We start from the raw sequence: 21394 nt of genomic DNA on the forward strand, positions 1-21394 counted from the left end.
GCCCTTTGTTATTTGTCCTTATACAGAATATATAGTGAAAAAAAATTTCTGTGCTGAACTCCTACATTTCTCAACGTATTTTGTTCAAACTTTCACTGTAGCTTTGTCATCCAGTGCCCTGGCGTATATTGCCAGGGTTTTGTGATTGAATAATTTTTTATTTCATTATGGCCCTTTGTTTTTTTTCCTTATACAGAATATAATTATAGTGAACACTTCCTCTGTGGCAATTCCTCCTACATTATTCATGTTTTATATTGCACATAGCTACATTGTTTGTTGCTTGTTATTGTTTATTTTAAAGTTATTTACTCATTTTTTAATGTAATAGATTTTCCCCAAAATGACATTTTCTCGTGCATTTTTTCCCCACTGAAAGGCCAGGCCATTTCCCCAAAATTGAAAAAAAGCCCTGGCATTGGTGATGATTTCATCAAAATAAATATCAGTAAATATATTGATATCAGTTAATGAAAATCTTTGATAAAGCACTACAAGGCAATGAATTTTAGACCATCTGAAAAGGATGAAAACCCTGGAGCTTCCGGGGGCTTCGTCCTGTTTTTGTAGAATTTAGATGTATTCAATACAAACTATGCCCCAGATTTTGTAGATAAATTTTGCTAGTGAATAAAAAACTTTCAAATTTTAATTATTTTCAGATACAGTTAAAGTCAGACAGCAAGATTGAGCTTCTCCTGTACAGAACTTTAGCTGCATGTGCTCAGCGTAAAACTGTTGTGAAAGGTTTGTGCTTTTTGTTTCTTACTGAAACTTTTTTATAAGGATTATTGCAAGGAAGTTAGTTATTATAATATTAATATTTATTATAAGTTTATTTTTTCTTGTAGTTTTACATTAAGTCTGGTTCAAAGTGATCTAAAATTTTGCCCATTATTTTGTAAATAGTAGAGTCTTTTAAAGAACTGTTGTCATATTTTTTGTTTATATTTTTTCAAAGTAATACATATAAATCTATACATCATTTATAAAGTTTCTAAAAAATTGTTATTAACTTTTAACTTCTTTATAATTCTATTTGAAGGTCTATGAAATATTCATCTTAATAAAATTTCAAAAAGCTAACAGTATATTGCTATAGTGAACTGGCAGCATTATAAGACAAGTCTCTCTTGACATTCCACTCCAAAAGTCCAAAAGACTGTAATATATTTTTTTCCATTTAAGCTGTAATGACTGATAATTAGAGACCAAACTAAAATGAGTTTTTCACACAAATTTTATTTGCTTATTTGCTCAAAAAATTTTAAGAAATTTTTTGAGCTTTTGCTACAGTCAGGCTGTCATTGTTGGACCCATTTTATGCCCATTACTGTCAAGTTCAAAGTTTTCAAATTTGCTAAATTGAATTTATTATTACTTTGTTATTATACTCCTGCACAACAAAGTTGTAAGGGGGGTATACTGGAATGAGCTTGTCCGTCCGGCCATCCTGGTGACGATCTCTCCGGCCGTCCGTAGGTTTTCCCTTGTCCGCCCAATAACTTGAGATTCCTATGACCCACAGGTTTGTCATGATGAGTAGATAACCCCTATTGATTTTGAAGTGTCACTGGGTCAAAGGTCCAGGTCACAGGGGCTTTGACTGAAAAAAGCTTGTCCCCCCCAATATCTTAAGATTCCTTTGACCCACAGTCTTCATATTTGGCATGGAGGTTAGTCATGATGAGTAGATGACCCCTATTGATTTTGAGGTCACTGGGTCAAAGGTCCAGGTCACAGGGGCCATGACTTAAAAAAAAAATCTTGTCCATCCAGTATCTTAAGATTCCTTTGACCCACAGTCTTCATATTTGGCATGGAGGTTAGTCATGATGGGAAGATGAACCCTATTGATTTTGAGGTCACTGGTCAAAGGTCAAGGTCACAAGGGCTTTGACTTCAAAAAGCTTGTCCGCCCAATATCTTAAGATTCCTTTGACCTTTAGTCTTCATATTTGGCATGGAGAGTAGTCATCATTATTAAATGACCCCTATTGATTTTGAGGTCACTAGGTCAAGGTCACAGGGGCCTTGATTGAAAAAGAGCTTGTCCGCCCAATATCTTAAGATTCCTTTGACCCACAGTCTTCATATTTGGCATGGAGGTTAGTCATGATGAGTAGATGAACCCTACTAATTTTGAGGTCACTGGATCAAAGGTTAAGGTCACAGGGGCCTTGTGGCTGAAAAAGCTTGTCTGCCCAATATCTTAAGATTTCTTTTACCCACAGTCTTCATATTTGGCATGGAGGTTTGAGTCATGATGAGTAGAAGACCACTACTGATTTTGAGGTCACTGGGTCAAAGGTCAAGGTCACAGGGGCCTTATGACTGAAAAAAGCTTGTTCACCCAATATCTTAAGATTTCTTTGACCCACAGTCTTCTTATTACATTATTATGCAATACACTGGGTTACTTCCCTCAGATTTGGCAGGGAGGTTGTCCTTGAGCTTAAATTGACCACTGTTGATTCTGACAAAGTGGTATGCTGGGGTATTCAGGCCATGGCAGTGGCAGTTCTAGTTTAGTTACAGATTTTTTTTATACGTGAACAAATTAAAAAATTACCATGATGACCTTGTCGTTGACTGTCAAAGTCAAAGATGTAAATTTAGAATTAAGAAAAAGTCGAGTGTGGCCGCTGCATGTTGTTGGCTACAGGCCTCGATGAATTTTTCTAGGGTCACTGTCCCTACTGGGCAAGGTGACCCTTCAAATTTACTTGCCCTGCATTTTGATGGACAAAATTTGTAAAAATCAAACAGACTCAAATTTACTATCTATCGGTCTATATCGGTATAATCACCTTTATCCATGTACGTATTAATTCTTTTGATAGATCTATAATTTTAATTTTCAACATAACTAGGGCCGTGTATTGTCAGAGTAGAGGCGATATGATGTGATTCACGATACAAAGGAGCAATACACAAATCGGTTTGCGATACATCACTGAATGATGAAATAGTTTCAATGTTTTATGTCAAACTATAATCTTACTAAGACTTTATAATCCAGCCGTTCAAATAGAAAGCAGAACATATTTACAAGGGATACTTTGATATTTAACTTGTTTACAAGTGAATATTTAAGTAGTACTCTTTTAAATATTTGTACAAATTGAATATAAGCATTTAGATTGATTTTTTTCCATCTTTACTTTTACTGGGCCATGTAAGGCAAGCTTGTCCGAAAGCCTTCACCAAGTTGCTTCAGATGTGACATATTTTAATCTTGCGTCAAATGAAGTTGACTCCTCAAGGAAGTAGAGTCATCTCATCTTTATAACAAGTCTCCAAATTGTCAGAAACTGTTTTGCCTATTTTTTGAAAAGCTGCGTCATCTTCTTTCTGATAATAGAACAATTTAAGTTTGTTTAAGAAAGGAATGATGATACCAACTGTTGGTTTCTGATCAGCAGTCATAGCTAAGCATGATAAAGAGACTGCATTAGTGCACATAGTTTAATTTCTCCATGGTCATTAAGCGTAACAGCTGTAACTGACTTAATTACATGCTGTTTTTTGATAGTTTCATCTGTAAAGGTAGCCAGTATTGCCACTTGTTGCTCAAGAAATCTATCTACCATCAAGAAGATACTATTTTAAAGGGACTGCACTGAGGTTTTTTGAAATGACGGGACTGGAAATAATTTTTTTAAGATGATTACTCCATTTGATGTACATCTATACATATAACTTAAGTGCAAAATTTCAGATCATAAATTTACTCTGTTTATCCAGAATAATTATTATAATAGTGAAAAATGACCCAAATTTGAAAAGCATTTAAATGCTTTTCAATCAAATTGGACTGAGAATAGCATAGTTACGGTTTTCAATGTATTTCATGTATATTTCTTAGTTGTATTTAATTTGTATTTCTGTTAAAGTGCTCATGTTCATTTATGTGGAAAATTAAAATGATATGTTTTTAGGCTTATAAACCTCAGTGGAGTTCCTTTAACGGGTGCGAACATCTATCAATTATTTGCGATCAGACAACTAGAGCATGGTTTGCTTTTTCTTGAATAAAGCAGCAGCGGTTGTTCTACGGTGAAGAAAACAAACTATGCTTCTTATCTTAGCTAATGCTTGGTGTACTTCTATAATGTCCAAAGCCTTGCAGTTGCAGGAGGCCAGGTTTAATGTGTGGGCAAAGCATCTTAAATGGACTGAAATATTTGCAACCTTTGCTGCAACTTTCATATTAGAAGCATTATCAGTAGAAAGGGATGAAATTCCACAGCCCCATTCTAGTGAAACCTTCTGTATTACATGCGCAACATGTTCACCTGTGTGAGACTCTGGTAAATCTCTGGTCTGCAGAACTCTTGAACAAGTTCAAGGTCACATTTAGAGGTCAAAAGTTAACATAGTCTGTTTAAGGGTATATTTTGTGTCTGATCTAGAACTTCTTCAGGATTTTGAAATAACTACGCACAAATATTCACAATGATAAGATGATGTGTCATGCATAACACATGTGTCCCTACCTCCAAGGTCAAGGTCACACATAGAGGTCAAAGATTTTTATAGTCTGTTATAGGGTATATTTTGTGTCAAGTCCATAATCTGGGATTTTAATAATACTTTGCACAAATAATCACAATGATAAGATGATATGTCAGGTGTAAAACATGGGTCCCTACTTCCAAGGTCACACTTAAAGGTCAAAGATTGACATAGTTTGTTATAAGGGTATATTTTGTGTCTGATCTATAACTTCTACATAGTGAAAGGGATTTTGAAAATACTTGGCACAAATAGTAATGTTAATAAGATGATATGTCATGCACAACACCTGCACCACTACCTCCAAGGTCAAGGTCACACTTAGAGGTCAAAGGTTAACATGATAGAATTCTATATTCCATATTTCATTTTACTAGTATTTCTTTAATAAATTTATTGTTGCATTTGCAGATCAAGCATTGATCAGAATTTTGGACTGAAAGTCCTGAAATCCATACCTCATGCTTCATATAAAACTTCCCCTAGACGGGGGAAGTTGGTAACTATGTTACAAATTTTGTTTGATTTACTTTAGCCTGACAAAGTCTCTTTCTACCAGCACAGATTCATGGCAGGAATTGGCAGTGGTTGGACTGAAGTACTTGTCAATCAACTTCTTTCGATAGTTTGCTTTAATTTCTAATTTTAAATGGGAACTTTAAATGTTTTTATCGGCAGAAAGTCATATCAAATGTATAATCTGTTGCATTTTGACATCTTGTTAAACAGATTCATTTGCTACAAGTGTTATCTAAAATTCTAATTCCTGTACCTGTACTTGAAACATCAACTCCATGATGCCTTTTCATATGAAACATCATGTTTGTATTACCACCACTGTACTTAACTTCAGAAAGGCATGTTTTACAGATAACTTTAGTCTCATCATTTTTAGAAAAGCTAAAGTTTTTCCAAAATTTTGACGAATATTTAGCCAGGGCATTTTTGTAAGGTAAACTATTTCAGTCCATTTTGCAGACGAAAATGACACTTTGCCATACCGTATTTAGCATCATGATCTTCATCATATAAATATTTTTTAAATTCAATTCATAGAATTAAATATTCATTGCATTTATATTAACTAATGGTACAAATAAAAGGTAACCATTTTTTTCATATTCCCAGTAATTTTCTTTTGTTATAAGTTAAATAAAGCGAAACTTCTTGTTGATAGTTTTACCGTAGATGTTTGGATATATAACAAGTTTCGGATACGCTATGAAAGTATGCTGATTATCATTGTATAAAAACTTTTTTAAAATTCAATTCAAAGACTTAAATATTCATTGCATTTATTAACTAACGGTACAAAATTTAATAAACGTTACGATTATTTCGCGTATTTTGGTAATTTTCTTGTGTTGAAGTTAAATATAGCGAAACTTCTCGTTGCTAGCTTTGCGGTAGATGTTTATTTTCTGACATATAACACACTTTGGATACACAATAAAAATATGCTGATTATTTTAAAAGGTGTGTTTTATAAGCTTAAAATATAGGATTGAAGGCAAAACCTATATCAGAATTTTCTCTTTAGTTACAATTACAAAAGAATGCAAATCTAGCAATACAAAGGCACGCGAATATTCGTGTCAGAAATTGATGACAAATTCGCTTTGTACCGAGATTATGAACGTTCGTTACAGCTCTACTTATAACCAAATACTTATTAAACACATATGCACACTTGACTCTTGGCCAAGTATAAAACATTGTCGAATGCTGATGTTGTTAATGAATTGATTCATCATAAACGTTCGGTAAAGTTTTTATACCTAGTCATAAGGTCATTTTCCGGTTCTCATTTGACAGTATTACTATTGACATGGTGTCTGCAGTTTGATTTTTTTACCAAAAATCTTAATTTACATAAAATCTTTTGACTCTAACTTGCACTTTCAAATGTGAGCAGGCAAGTGGATTTGTCGAGGCCTGGGCTTTAATGTTTATTAAAGGTTAATGCACCTTTCATCCTGCATTAATATCTGTAGGAGCATGAAGAGGCATTTAAAGCCCAAGCGATAAGATTTAAAATGTCTTAGGGCTTCTGCTTCTGCAAATGTTAATGCATAAGAAAAGTGCATTGGCTTTATTCTTGCATAAAAGATGACCTTTGATTGGGCAATTGTACGTTTTTATAAAGGCCGAAAAAATTTCGGGCATATGTTATACCCCCTGGCTTCCGTCTGTCCGTGCAAACAAGAGGACACTTGTTGGGTACCTCGGACAAAAGAGAGGACACTTGTTGGGTAATTCTATCATTATACCCCCACACAACAAAGTTGTAAGGGGGGTATACTGGAATCAGCTTGTCCGTCCGTCCGCACTCACAGGAGAGTAATTATGTGGCTAGAGGGACAATAGGTTCTCTTTGATGTCATTCATTCCGTAATGCTTTTATGTGGCTATTTTCTTTTGCGTGGCTAAAAAGAACAATAGAGAGAACAATAGAGTAGCCACATAATTACTGTCCTGTGAGAACGTCCGGCTGTCCGTCCGGCCGGCCGTCCGTCCGGCTGTCCGTCGGTTTTTTCTTGTTGGCCCAATAACTTAAGATTCATTTGACCCTTAGTCTTCATATTTGGCATGAAGGTTAGTCATGATTAGTAAATGACCCCTCTAGATTTTGAGGTCACTAGGTCAAAGGTCAAGGTCACAGGGGCCTTAACTTCAAAAAGCTTGTCCGCCCAAGAACTTAAGATTCCTTTGACCTACAGTCTTCATATTTGGCATAAAGTTTAGTCAAGATTAGTAGATGACCCCTATTGATTTTGAGGTCACCAGGTTAAAGGTCAAGGTCACACGGGCCTTGACTTCAAAAAGCTTGTCTGGCCAATAACTTAAGATTCCTTTGACCTACAGTCATCATTTATGGCATGGAGGTTAGTCAGGATCAGTAGATAACCCCTACTTACTTTGAGGTCACCAGGTCAAAGGTCAAGGTCACAGGGGCCTTGACTTCAAAAAGCTTGTCCGCCAAGTAACTTAAGATTCCTTTGACCCACAGTCTTCATATTTGGCATGGAGGTTAGTCATGATTAGTAGATGACCCCTAATGACTTTGAGGTCACCTGGTCAAAGGTCAAGGTCACAGGGACCTTGACTTTAAAAAGCTTGTCCGCCCTATAACTTAAGATTCCTTTGACCCACAGTCTTCATATTTGGCATGGAGGTTAGTCATGATTAGTAGATGACCCCTTTTGAGTTTGAGGTCACTGGATCAAAGGTCAAGGTCATAGGGACTTTGACTTTAAAAAGTTTGTCCACCCATTAACTTATGATTCCTTTGACCCATAGTTTTCATATTTGGCATGGATGTTGATCATGACTATAGGTGACCCCTATTGATTTTAAGGTCACTGGGTCAGAGGTCAAGGTTACAGGGACTTCAAAAAGTTTGTCTGCCCAATAACTTAAGATTCCTTTGACCCACAGTCTTCATATTTGGCATGGAGGTTAGTCATGATTAGTAGATGACCCCTAATGACTTTGAGGTCACCAGGTCAAAGGTCAAGGTCACAGGGACCTTGACTTCAAAAAGCTTGTCCGCCCTATAACTTAAGATTCCTTTGACCCACAGTCTTCATATTTGGCATTGAGGTTAGTCATGATTAGTAGATGACCCCTTTTGAGTTTGAGGTCACTGGATCAAAGGTCAAGGTCACAGGGACTTTGACTTTAAAAAGTTTGTCCACCCATTAACTTATGAATCCTTTGACCCACAGTCTTCATATTTGGCATTGATGTTGATCATGACTATAGGTGACCCCTATAGATTTTGAGGTCACTGGGTCAGAGGTCAAGGTTACAGGGACTTTAAAAAGTTTGTCTGCCCAATAACTTTAGATTCCTTTGACCCACAGTCTTCATATTTGGCATGGATGTTGATCATGATTAGTAGATGACCCCTTTTGAGTTTGAGGTCACTGGATCAAAGGTCAAGGTCATAGGGACTTTGACTTTAAAAAGTTTGTCCACCCATTAACTTATGATTCCTTTGACCCACAGTCTTCATATTTGGCATGGATGTTGATCATGACTATAAGGTGACCCCTTTTGATTTTGAGGTCACTGGGTCAAAGGTCAAGGTTATAGGGAACTTGGCAAAAAAAGCTTTTCTTCTCAATTGCTTAAGAATGTCCTGTCCGCAATGTATTGATTTTGACATTTTTACATTTGAACGTGTAGAATACATAACTTAGCAATGCACTGGCTTAGTTACCTCAGATTTGCCAGGGAGGTTTTCCTTGAGCTCTAAATGGCCACTGTTGATTCTGACAAAGTGGTATGCGGGGGTATTCACGCCATGATAGTGGCAGTTCTAGTTCTATCAGTATTGTTGGGTACTTTTGTTCTCTTATTGGCTACTTTTAAACAAAAGAAATACCCAATAAATGACAATTCGTAGGAATGACCATCTGTCTGTTATCAATTTGGTTTTCGGAGCATAACTTAAGTTCCATTTAGCCCACAGTATTCAAACTTCATAGGATGATTGCCCATATTGGGAAGAAGACCCCTGTTGATTTTGGGGTCACAAGGTCAAAGGTCAAGGTCACTTTTACCATAAAACTGAAAATGGTTTCCGGAGCATAACTTAAGTTCTATATGGCCCAAAGTTTTCAAACTTCATAGGATGATTGTCCATATTGGATAGGAGACCTCTATTGATTTTTGGGTCACATTGTCAAAGGTCAAGGTCACTACTACCCTAAAACTGAAAATGGTTTCCTGCAGCATAAATTAAAGACCATTTTGCCCACAGTATTCAAACCTCATAGGATGATAACCCATATTGGGTAGAAGACCCCTACTGATTTTTGGGTCACAAGGTCAAAGGTCAAGGTCACTATTAGCGTAATACTGAAAATGGTTTCCGGAGCATAACTTAAGTTCCATTTGGCCCACAGTATTCAAACTTCATAGAATGATTGTCCATATTGGGTAGAAGAATTCTATTGATTTTGAGGTCACATGGTCAAAGATCGATCAAGCTAACTATTACCTTTAAACTGGAAACAGTTTTCGTTCAATAACTCAAGCATTAATTAAGCTACAGGTGTAAAATTTTATAGGACTAATAGCTTTATACCCCTGACGTCTTTTTGTCCATCAGTTGTAGCTTTTTTTACTTACAAGATAACAACTTGTTGGTGGTGCTTTAAAAACAGCAACTGTATATTATACATGAATGTTCTTCAGCTATGAAGGAGGATTGCTTTTTGAAGGAGGTAGTACTGTATTTAACTACCATGTCTTACAAATGCTTCATCCTTACTAAAAGAAAAAGTACTTTCTGGCATATAATGCTCTTGTGTGTCCCCTACTGGTTTAACCGGAGGGGACTTTAGCTCTACCCTCCATCCATCTGTCTGTCTATCTGTCAGTCCGTCCACCAAACTGGATCCAGCGATAACGCAAAAAGTACTGAAAATATTTTTATGAAACTTGACATATGTATAAATGGCAGTATGAGATTATGCATGTCTTTTTTATGCCCCCGCCATGTAATGGCCGGGGCATATAGTGTTACCCTGTTCCGTCCTTCCGTCATTCCGTCCTTCCGTCATTCTGTCATTCCGTCATCATCAGTTTCCGTTCATTATCTAAGTAACAGTTGTACATTATCAACTCAAATTTGACATATGGATATGTCATTAGAAAATACAGGTCAAGTTCAAATTTGGTCATGGTTCGATGATTTTTGGCAGAGTTATGCCCCTTTAACTTTGAAAATAATATGAAATTTTCAGTTTCTGTTCATTATCTCCCCAACGGTACAACACATTCAACTCAAATTTGACACATGGATATGTCATGAGAAAATACAGGTCAAGTTCGAATTTGGTCATGGTTCTACGATTTTTGGCAGAGTTATGCCCCTTTTACTTTGAAAATAATATGAAATTTTCAGTTTCCGTTCATTATCTCCCAAAAGGTACAACACATTCAACTCAAATTTGACATATGGATATTTCATGAGAAAATACAGGTCAAGTTCGAATTTGTTCATGGTTCGACGATTTTTGGCAGAGTTATGTCCCTTTTACTTTGAAAATAATATGAAATTCACAGTTTCTGTTCATTATCTACCCAACAGTGTTACATATTCAACTCAAATTTGACATATGGATATGTCAAAGGAATGGGCAGGTCAAGTTGGAATTTGGTCATGGTTCGATGATTTTTTGGCAGAGTTATGTCCCTTTCACTCTGAAATAATATAGATACATCTTAGGAATAAGCAGTTTAAGTTTGAATTTGGTCGTGGTTCAATGATTTTGGACAAACTTATCTTTCTTGAATATTGGAAAAATTTTAAACTTTCAGTTTCAGCACTCATACTTTTGTCGAAATGTATGTAGCCATTATTTTGGCTACAAATATGAAATATGCTATTTTCAAAATGTTAAGACTGAATAATTTCAGTGCCTTGAACATTTTATGAAAATGGTTTGTGTTAACATTGAAAAGTTTTAAGGGCTTTGAACTTAAATTGAAAACAATAATTTGTGCAAACAAATTTGGAACTAAATATTATAACATTTGAAATTTTGGCTGCATGCCGGGGCATCCGTGGCATGATGACACATTTCTAGTCTTTTCTTCCTATGTTGAAAAATTTGGTTGCTATGGCAATAAATAGATAAATATGGCAAATTTAACACATATTCTGGATCCAGTATATTTTAAGGTCAAAGGTCAAGGTCACGGTCCTTAACTTTTATAAGCTTGTCCACCCAATTACTTGAGATTCCTTTGACCCACCGTCTTCATATTTGGCATGGAAGTTAGTCATGATTAGTAGATGACTCCTATTGATTTTGAGGTCACTGGGTCAAAGGTCAAGGTCACAGGGGCCTTGACTAAAAAGAAAACTTGCCTGCCCAATAACTTGAGATTCCTTTGACCCACAGTCTTCATATTTTGCATGAAGGTTAGTCATGATTATTAGATGACCCCTTTGGATTTTGAGGTCACTGTTTCAAAGTTCAAGCTCACAGGGGCCTTGACTTAAAAAAAATCTTGTCTGCCCATTAACTTGATATTCCTTTGACCCAGTCTTCATGTTTGGCTTTGAGGTTAGTCATGATTATTAAACAACCCCTATTGATTTTGAGGTCAAAGGTCAAGGTCACAGGGGCCTTGACTAAAAAATCTTGATTTTCACATTTGAAGCATGGAGAATACATTTCTTAGCAATGCACTGACTTAGTAACGTCAGATTCAATGGTATGATTGAATGGCTAATGGCCCATCAGAATGTTGTTGGTGTTCTAACCGGTAGGGGACTTATGGATTGCTTGCAATACTTTGATTATTGCTTGTTTCGCTTATTTTGTAATGTTTTAAATGGGTGAGTCTTATGTTGATTAACTTATGAAATTACCAAACCACATGATTTTATCTGTTAATGCATGTTTTTATACCCCAACAAACGAAGTTTAGGGGTCAGCTTGTTGGTCAGTCAGTTGGACAGTCCGTCAGGCGGTCCACATCATGGTTTCCAGATGATAACTAGAGTTTGGAATGTGGTATTGTAATCAAACTTGGTGTATAGCAACCTTATGTGGAAACTTCGGTAGGTATTGCATTTGGACCCCCTTGGGTCAAGGTCAAGGTCACTGTTACTAAAAATAGAAAAATGGTTTCCGGACAATAATTACAGTTAGGAATGAGATATTGTTATCAAACTTGGTGTATAGCAACCTTATATGAAGACCCGGGTTGGTATTGCATTTGGACCCCCTGGGGTCAAGGTCAAAGTCACCATTACTTAAAATAGAAAAATGGTTTCCGAACAATAACTAGAGTTATAAATGAGATATTGTTATGAAACTTGGTGTATAGAAAGCTTATATGAAGACCTGGGTTAGTATCATACTTGGACCCCCTGGGGTTAAGGTCAAGGTCACTGTTATAAAAAATAGAAAAATAATTTCCGGACAATAACTAGAGTTAGGAGTGAGATATTGTTATTGAACTTGGTGTATAGCAAGCCTATGCGAAGACCTGTGTTGGTAATGCATTTGGACCCACTGGGGTCAAGGTCACCGTAACTAAAAATGGAAAAAATGGTTTCCAGACAATAACTACAGTAAGGAGTTTGATATTGTTATCAAACTTGGTGTATAAGAAGCTTATATAAAGACCTTGGTTGGTATTGCACTTGGACCCCCTGGGGTCAAGGTCAAGGTCACTGTTACTTTAAATAGAAAAATGGTTACGGGAAAATAACTAGAGTTAGGAATGAGATATTGTAATCAAACTTTTGGTATAGCAACCTGGGTTGGTATTGCATTTGGGCCCACTTAGGTCAAGGTCACTGTTACTAAAATTGAAAAATGGTTTTCGGACAGTTACTCGACTTAGGAATGAGATATTGTAATCAAACGTGTTGAATAGGAAGCTTATATGGAGACCTTGGTTTGTATTGCATTTGGAGGCCGTAGGGTCAAGGTCACTGTTACAGTGTTACTAAAAATAGAAAAATGGTTTTCGGACAATAACTAGAGTTAGGAATGAGATATTGTAATGAAACTTTGTGAAAAGCAAGCTTATTTTGAGACTCCAGTTGGGATTACAATTAATTGAATTATTTCTTTGTACACAATTGATAGTTTGTGTTCTAGTTTGTGTTCAAATTTTTCTTCAGACTACTTATTTTTCAAAAAGTCAAAGTTGCTTGTGGGGGTAATAATCACCTCCAGTGATATGTCTACTTTTCATTGTAAATGTAAATATCAGTGGTCAGCTTTTATGCAAGAATTTTATACTGTTTATTCTTAAATACTTATTTTTATTGTAAATTCTATATTGATATTCTTTTATGACAGGAATGTGTTTTGTTTTGTAAGCTCAACAGGGATTTTTAGGTTTAGGGTTTGGGTTTGGGTGGGTATGGATTTTGGGCTGCAGGTTCTTTATGACATGTTTATGATTAAAGACGGTATGGTATGCCAATGGTCATTTCTTCTCCACCAGTGGTTGGAGTGGTTCATGCATTGACAGTTCCTTATGGAGAACAGGTATGTACATTGTCAGATACCCCACGGCCAAACAATTAACATTTATCAGCTGTGTGATTTTTTGCCGATATTAAGTTGAATAGAGTGTGTCAGGACAGCTCATGATTTCATTAGGTGATTAAAACCAAGGCTATCCTTAAAAAAGTGTTTGTTTGCAGTAACCTATGGAGCAGAATTTGGGAATTAAATCCCTGTTTATCTTTCAATTGATATTTATCTAATTTATGTTCATATTCATGAAATCCTTATCTTCCTTTTCAATTTGAATAATTTAGTTTTAAATTATGATCTTGTATGTCCTTTCTTTTAAGAATACAAAGTGGGTTACATAACACTGAAATAAAATCTGTATGAATGCACCTAGACGCATACTGCAAGAACACAAATACGAAATTACATTTGAAATTTGAATTTGTACATCTGGCTGGGAACCAATATTGCCGTGCAAGTTTGTAATTTCTTACGGTGTAACCGTTGAAATATTCTCTTAAGAAAAAATCCACAAAATCCAATCCAATTCTTATAGCCTCTTACATAAAAATTTATTTTCAGTGTGAAACGAATGAGAGTATGAGTTGCACAAATACATTTGTAAGAAACAAGTTCGAGAAAACATACTTTCTTTTAACTAAGTAGAGATAGCACATGTTTGAAACAAAAGGTTATTTATTGGTATCTAATATTAAATTAAACGAATTAAGATGAAGTACTGGCATTGGCTTTAGACTATTACAACTTACTATAAACTAGTAAGAAAGAATGAATAAATATTTAAGTAAAGAACTTTGATTTACTCACAGATGAATCAAATTTGTAGGAATATGATTTAAACTTAAGCAAATGAAAACAACAAGTAGTCAAATGAATAAATACCCAAATTCTGCTCCATAGTAACCCAACCCAGAATTTTGAAGGTGGGTAGGTAGGTCGATTTTTTTTTATTGAACTGTACTCACAACTAGACATGGAATTTCAAAATACTTGACAATATTATATGTGCCTTGATAATCTGGTAACAATTTATAAATTGATATCTGAACGCTAATTTAATAAGAACTACATTTAATTTCTTCTACATGAACCTTTACTTTAGATGGGTGACGCTATGTCGGATCTAAAAGCAAAAAGGACTTTCAAATAAGACTTTGGTATGGCATAAGCTATTCAGTAAAACAAACTACATCCAACTTTATTTTTGTAGTTACATTTCTATCACATTCACACATTTAACTCATATAATTTATAGTCAGTAATTATAAAAAGGCTTTCAGCTCAGTAACTATAACATTTGCCAGGTAAAGTTGGACAGCAAGGTTCCTGAAAAATCTAAGTCAGTGGCATGACAGGTACAGCTGAAACACACTCCATGGTGCTGCTTCAGCTTGCTTGGTTAATGCCAAAGATTTGGCTTGAAGACTATCTGCATCTGAAATTATAAAACACAAACATGTTTGAAAGTATGAAGAATGAAGAAGAATATTGAAGAATTCTAAACTAAAATAATTCAGGATAAAATCACAATCAATTCATTTTACTGTACAGTAATCTGTATAAGTTACCTAAAGGCATTTTTTTTATTGCTCTTGGATAATTTGTTCTTTAATATTTCACAGTCATATGACATTTGCTTCTGTGAGAGCTTTAAACAAAATTAAAATTTGGTTATTAAGGTCAATTTTATTATGCCCCCACAATGTGGGAGCATATAGCGTTGCACTTGTCCGTCTGTTAAACCGTATGACAGATTTTGCTTAAACTTACAGGGATGAACAACCTTAATGTGTAGATGGTAGTAAAGGAAGGAATTTTTGCTGCGACCAAATTTAACAGAATTATGGCCCTTTGTTGATTTTTTCACTATATACATGTAGAAATTGTGTGAATGCAACTCCTCTTAAACAAGATGGCAGATTTTGCTTTAACTTACAGGGATGAACAACCTTAATGTGTAGATGGTAGTAAAGGAAGGAATTTTTGCTTCGACCAAATTTAACAGAATTATGGCCCTTTGTTGTTTTTTTCACTATATACTATGTAGAAATTTTGTGAACGCAACTCCTCTAAAACAGGATGGCAGATTTTGCTTAAACTTACAGGGATGAACAACCTTAAGATGTAGATGGTAGTAAAGGAAGGAATTTTCACTGCGACCAAATTTTAAGGAATTATGGCCCTTTGTTGATTTTTTCACTATATACTATGTAGAAATTTTGTGAATGCAAATCCTCTTAAACCGGATGGTTAGTTCGGCTTAAACTTCCAGGGATGAACAACCTTAATGTATAGATGGCAGTAAAGGAAGGAATTTTTGCTGCAACCAAATTAAACAGAATTATGGCCCTTTGTTGTTTTTTTCATTATATACTATTTAGAAATTTTGTGGATGCAACTCCTCTTAAACCGGATGGCAGATTTTGCTTAAACTTACAGGGATGAACAACCTTAATGTGTAGATGGTAGTAAAGGAAGGAATTTGAAAACCAATGGGTCTCCCTAACAGCATTGGTCTTGTGCCGCACACGACCCCTCTTGATTTTTGGTCAAGGTCTTACAAATAACTCAACAACCCATAGGCATAAGACCCTCAAATTTTATAAGTACATTTGTTTTTGCTGCATTAACCCTTTTTGACTTAAGGTAGGTCCGAGGAATACATTGGCCTTTAATGTCAAAATGTTTTCCTACTAATAACAATCTATAGGCCCTTGACTTTAAAATTTGATAGAAGCATTGGTCTTTGATAGAAAACCACTTGATTTTGGTGGAACAGGGTCTATGTTACATATTTGTCCTTGTTGGTCAATATGGTTTCCAGTCAATAATTCAACAACCCATGAGAGCTAGGCCTTCAAATTTCATAGGAGCATTGGTTTGGGTTTTTTTTCGCTGAACATGTCTCCTTCTGATTTTTGGGTTTCAGGCTAAAACTTAATAATTGCAATTGTCTTTGGCAGTAGATGATCCTTTTTGACTTAAGGGTTGCTGACTCAAAGGTCATGGCCACATTTAATATCATAAGGGTTTCCAACCAATAACTTGATAACCCCAATAGCAATGTCTGTGTCTGCTATAGAACTTTTCCTTGGAAAACATTAATAATTTTGTTATAGCAATTCTGGTGTCTGTTGAAAAATTTCTTAATAAGCAATGAGTGTTGTTGATTTTTAAATCTTTGGTAAACACATTTTATGTGGATTTTTTCTTCGGTAAACACATTTTTCTGTAGATTTTTTTCGTTGGTAAACACATTTTATTTTTCTGGTTTTTTTTCTTTGGTAAATATATTTTTTAATAGTTTTGTTTGGTACACATTTTTTTTTTTTTTGGTAAACATAATTTTCTGTAGATTTTTTTCTCTTGTAAACACATAGTGGATTTTTTTCTCAAGTAAACAAAACTTTATTCTCATTAAACTCATTTTCCTGTACATTTTTACTTACATAGATTTTTTTTCATTTGGTAAACACAGTTTTCTGTAGATTTTTTCTTTGGTAAACACATTTTTTGTATTTTTTTTTCAGTAATCACAAGTTTCTGTAGATTTTTTCTTTGGTTAACACATTTTTTTTGTAGATTTTTTCTTTTACAAAACAGTCATTTTCCTGTACATTTTTCTTTGGTTAACACATTTTTAAGATAATTCATTTGGTGAACACATTTTTTTGTAGTTTTTTTCTTCAGTAAACACAATTTTCCATTCATATTTTTCTTTAGTAAAGACATTTTCTCTAGAATTTTTGTTTGGTAAAGTTTTTTTTCTGTTCATTTTTTCTTTGGTTTGCTGTAAAATTGATTTTTCTGCATTTTCTTATAGTTAATTTGTCTTCTTTGAAAATATTCAATTTGCAAACACATTTGTTACACTCAGTATTCCAGAGTCTGCTGTATGTAAACACATTTGTTTCAAACTTCCTTTCGTCGTGGTTATATCTTAATTTCATCTGAAATAAATTTGTAATGTTACTTATTGATTAATGATACATTTTTCCTTCTCAAACACATTGTAATTGTACAGTTTTTTCTGCAACCACTTATTAGAATTTTTTTGTTAGTAAATTTATCATTATATATTGCAGTGGAAAAAGACATTAGGGCTGACCTTCCATTATCTTTTCCGACATCTCTGTTCCTGGTTGAAATATGATAGTATTGACTGAATGGCCAAACATTATCATTGAATGTATCATGGGAAAAGTACTTATTATAGTTTGACTGCTTAACCTCTTACCATTAAATTCATCAAGCTATGATAGGTCTAAACCCATATATGTTTTTGGTATATTGCCAGATCAGACAGTATTTATGTATTTTCATTCAAGAACATATTGCATAGGTGTCTGTATTAACTGTGCCTTGAGTTTTTATGCATCCATTGAAAATTAATAGATCTTGTTCTTTATTGGTGTTTCTTTGAATTTTGAAAATTAGAATGAACTAATGTAAATGGTAGTTTGAAACATCTGTGTGTGAATTGTTCTAAGAAAGTTTGTAAATGTTGAAACAAGCAGTCAATTATTAACCAACATATCAGAGAAGTAGACTGTTCTACATTTTAGTTGATTCATATCATTACATTATACATGTACCCATATCATATCAAGTATATCACATTAACAGTAACATTTTGTTATTATCTTTTCCGACATCTCTGTTCCTGGTTGAAATATGATAGTATTGACTGAATGGCCAAACATTATCATTGAATGTATCATGGGAAAAGTACTTATTATAGTTTGACTGCTTAACCTCTTACCATTAAATTCATCAAGCTATGATAGGTCTAAACCCATATATGTTTTTGGTATATTGCCAGATCAGACAGTATTTATGTATTTTCATTCAAGAACATATTGCATAGGTGTCTGTATTAACTGTGCCTTGAGTTTTTATGCATCCATTGAAAATTAATAGATCTTGTTCTTTATTAGTGTTTCTTTGAATTTTGAAAATTAGAATGAACTAATGTAAATGGTAGTTTGAAACATCTGTGTGTGAATTGTTCTAAGAAAGTTTGTAAATGTTGAAACAAGCAGTCAATTATTAACCAACATATCAGAGAAGTAGACTGTTCTACATTTTAGATGATTCATATCATTACATTATACATGTACCCATATCATATCAAGTATATCACATTAACAGTAACATTTTGTTATAATACAAAAACTAAGGACCAATAATACTTATAAACTGCATTCCACTTTTGTAACTGGCATGGAAAACGATAAAATGTTTATGTCTTATTTACATTATGTACTTTTTGTAAAAGTCATTTATTGTATTTTATGAAATGTCTTGGAAATTTGCCAAATTTTTTCATGGTATCAAAACAGATCAGTTATCAGTAATAAGTTTAATTAAATTTAATTATCTGTTAGAGTGTTAGTTAGAATGGAGATTAGACTTGCTAAAGGGGATTACATCATATTGTCAATTTAGATGCAAACAAGGGATGTTAATAGAATGCCTGTTCATATTTCTTTACATTTTATAACAGACATAATTTTCTTCTTTTTTTCTCAGAGACTGTCATCCCCGAATTGTAAATATATAATTATGATGAAACAAAATGACTACCTTTACTTGATACTGTTACAAACTGTTGCCCTTACATTCCTGTTTTGGCAAACTTTTTATATATAATTATATATATTTTTTTGTAATTTCTGGAACAATGAATAACCTTATTACCTTTGTCCCAGGTAATATTGACATTTTTTTTTAATGTTTAAAAAAATATTTGTTAATAAATTTTAAATGTGCAATGAAACTGTATAAGTTGTTACTAACTTGTTAATACATTTATATTTTGTATACAACTCATTTTGTAAATAGATTTATATGAAATTGCAAAACACTATGCATTATTTATATATATATTATATGGAAAATAGAGTTTATTACGATAATAATGAAAAAATAAATCAATCAATTCAAGGAAAAATCTCTATATTCATGAATATGTTAATGATTATTCGACTTTAATTTGTACCTTTGTGTCACAAGGGTATGTGATTATCTATCCAGACACTAAATTCTTTCTAAAGGGTACCTATTTTTATTGTACATTCTAAATGTTCTGAAATAAGCAAGATTCTAATTGATGCTGTTTCTCTACTTGTTATAGGGTCTGTAAGCGAACAGCATGGATCCTAATCAGACTGCACAGGAATTATCTGTAAAGCTTCTAATTAGACTAATGCCAAATAAATTCCTTGTCAATTTTATGTTTTTGGTGCCATAATTAGGTCAGATTTATTTGGCAATCAGACCACAATGTTCCTTCACTCTATTATTCCTTTAATTCCTTTGAATAATTCTGTTAAAAAAATACTGTTTATGTTTAACAACAATAGAAATAATTTGTAAACTTAACTAAACTACTAAAGTTATCAATTGGAAAACATAATCTGTTTTGTATTTTGAAAATTTAAAGAAATAAATAAAAAAAAAGAAGAAAAAATTAATTGAAATAATAATTAGAAATAAAAAAGAAAAATATCTAAAGAAAAAAAATATTAAAGATAAAAATAAAAAAAGAATGGGGGTGGTGGCATTTAATGAAAGGAAACTTGAAGTCAAGCAGATGTTAAGGAATGTGTTTAAAACACAAACTTTATAGACAAATTGAATGTGTTTAAATTGATCATACCTGAACTCTAGCTTGCTTCCACATTTCTCGTTCATTAGATGATTAAAAAATAAAAATTAAAAAAAAAAATGATAAAAAATAAAAATAAAAAAGAATGGGGGGTGGTGGCATTTAATGAAAGGAAACTTGAAGTCAAGCAGATGTTAAGGAATGTGTTTAAAACACAAACTTTATAGACAAATTGAATGTGTCTATCAGGCCTGAACTCTTGCTTACTTCCAACTTTCTCTTTCATTAGATGATTAAAAAAAAAAGATAAAAAATAAAAATAAAAAAGAATGGGGGGTGGTGGCATTTAATGAAGGAAACTTTGAAGTCAAGCAGATGTTTAGGAATGTGTTTAAAACACAAACTTTAAAGACAAATTGAATGTGTTTAAATTGATCATACCTGAACTCTAGCTTGCTTCCGACTTTCTCGTTCATTAGATGATTAAAAAATAAAAATTACAAAAAAATGATAAAAAATAAAAATAAAAAGGAATGGGGGGTGGTGGCATTTAATGAAAGGAAACTTTGAAGTCAAGCAGATGTTTAGGAATGTGTTTAAAACACAAACTTTATAGACAAATTGAATGTGTCTATCAGGCCTGAATCTTGCTTACTTCCAACTTTCTCTTTCATTAGATGAGTAAAAAATTAAAATATTTAAGAAAAAAATGATAAAAAATAAAAATCAAAAAGAATGGGGGGGGGTGGTGGCATTTAATGAAGGAAACTTTGAAGTCACGCAGATGTTTAGGAATGTGTTTAAAACACAAACTTTAAAGACAAATTGAATGTGTCTAAATTTATCATACCTGAACTCTAGCTTGCTTCTGACTTTCTCTCTCATAAGATGATTAAAAAAATTAAAAATAAAAAAAAAAAAATGATAAAAAAGAAAAATTAATTGAAATAATAATGAGAAATAAGAAAGAAAAATATACCAAAAAAAAAATTATAAAAAATTAGAAATAAAAAAGAATGAGCTGATAAAAATGTAAACATACAGGGAGGTCAGTGTATTATAGACTGTGTTACTGTTTATATCCGAAATCGTTGTGTTTTGAGATAATAGTGGTAAAACAGAAGTTAAAGATGGAAAACCAAATGTGTACTTTTCCATTCTTAAAGTAGCAAATGCTAAATTTAGACTGAAGATTCCAAAAGTCATTCTTTTTGTTAGTTTGAGCTAAATTGTGATTTTCCTG

At 33.6% G+C, this 21394-nt stretch overlaps 1 long non-coding RNA gene across 1 annotated transcript in view; it reads left to right on the forward strand.

The window, feature by feature from the left end:
- The window catches only part of LOC132713512 (uncharacterized), a 40083-nt gene extending 19435 nt beyond the window's left edge, over nt 1–20648 (forward strand). Inside the window, exon 2 of the long non-coding RNA XR_009623455.1 lies at nt 663–20648. This is a non-coding gene — a long non-coding RNA (uncharacterized LOC132713512). The remainder of the gene's footprint in view (nt 1–662) is intronic.
- The last annotated feature ends 746 nt before the right edge of the window (nt 20649–21394 follow it).

The sequence above is a fragment of the Ruditapes philippinarum genome, unplaced genomic scaffold (genome assembly GCF_026571515.1).
Source record: "Ruditapes philippinarum isolate M1 unplaced genomic scaffold, ASM2657151v2 ctg4732_1_1_1_1, whole genome shotgun sequence".
Lineage (NCBI taxonomy): Eukaryota > Metazoa > Mollusca > Bivalvia > Venerida > Veneridae > Ruditapes > Ruditapes philippinarum.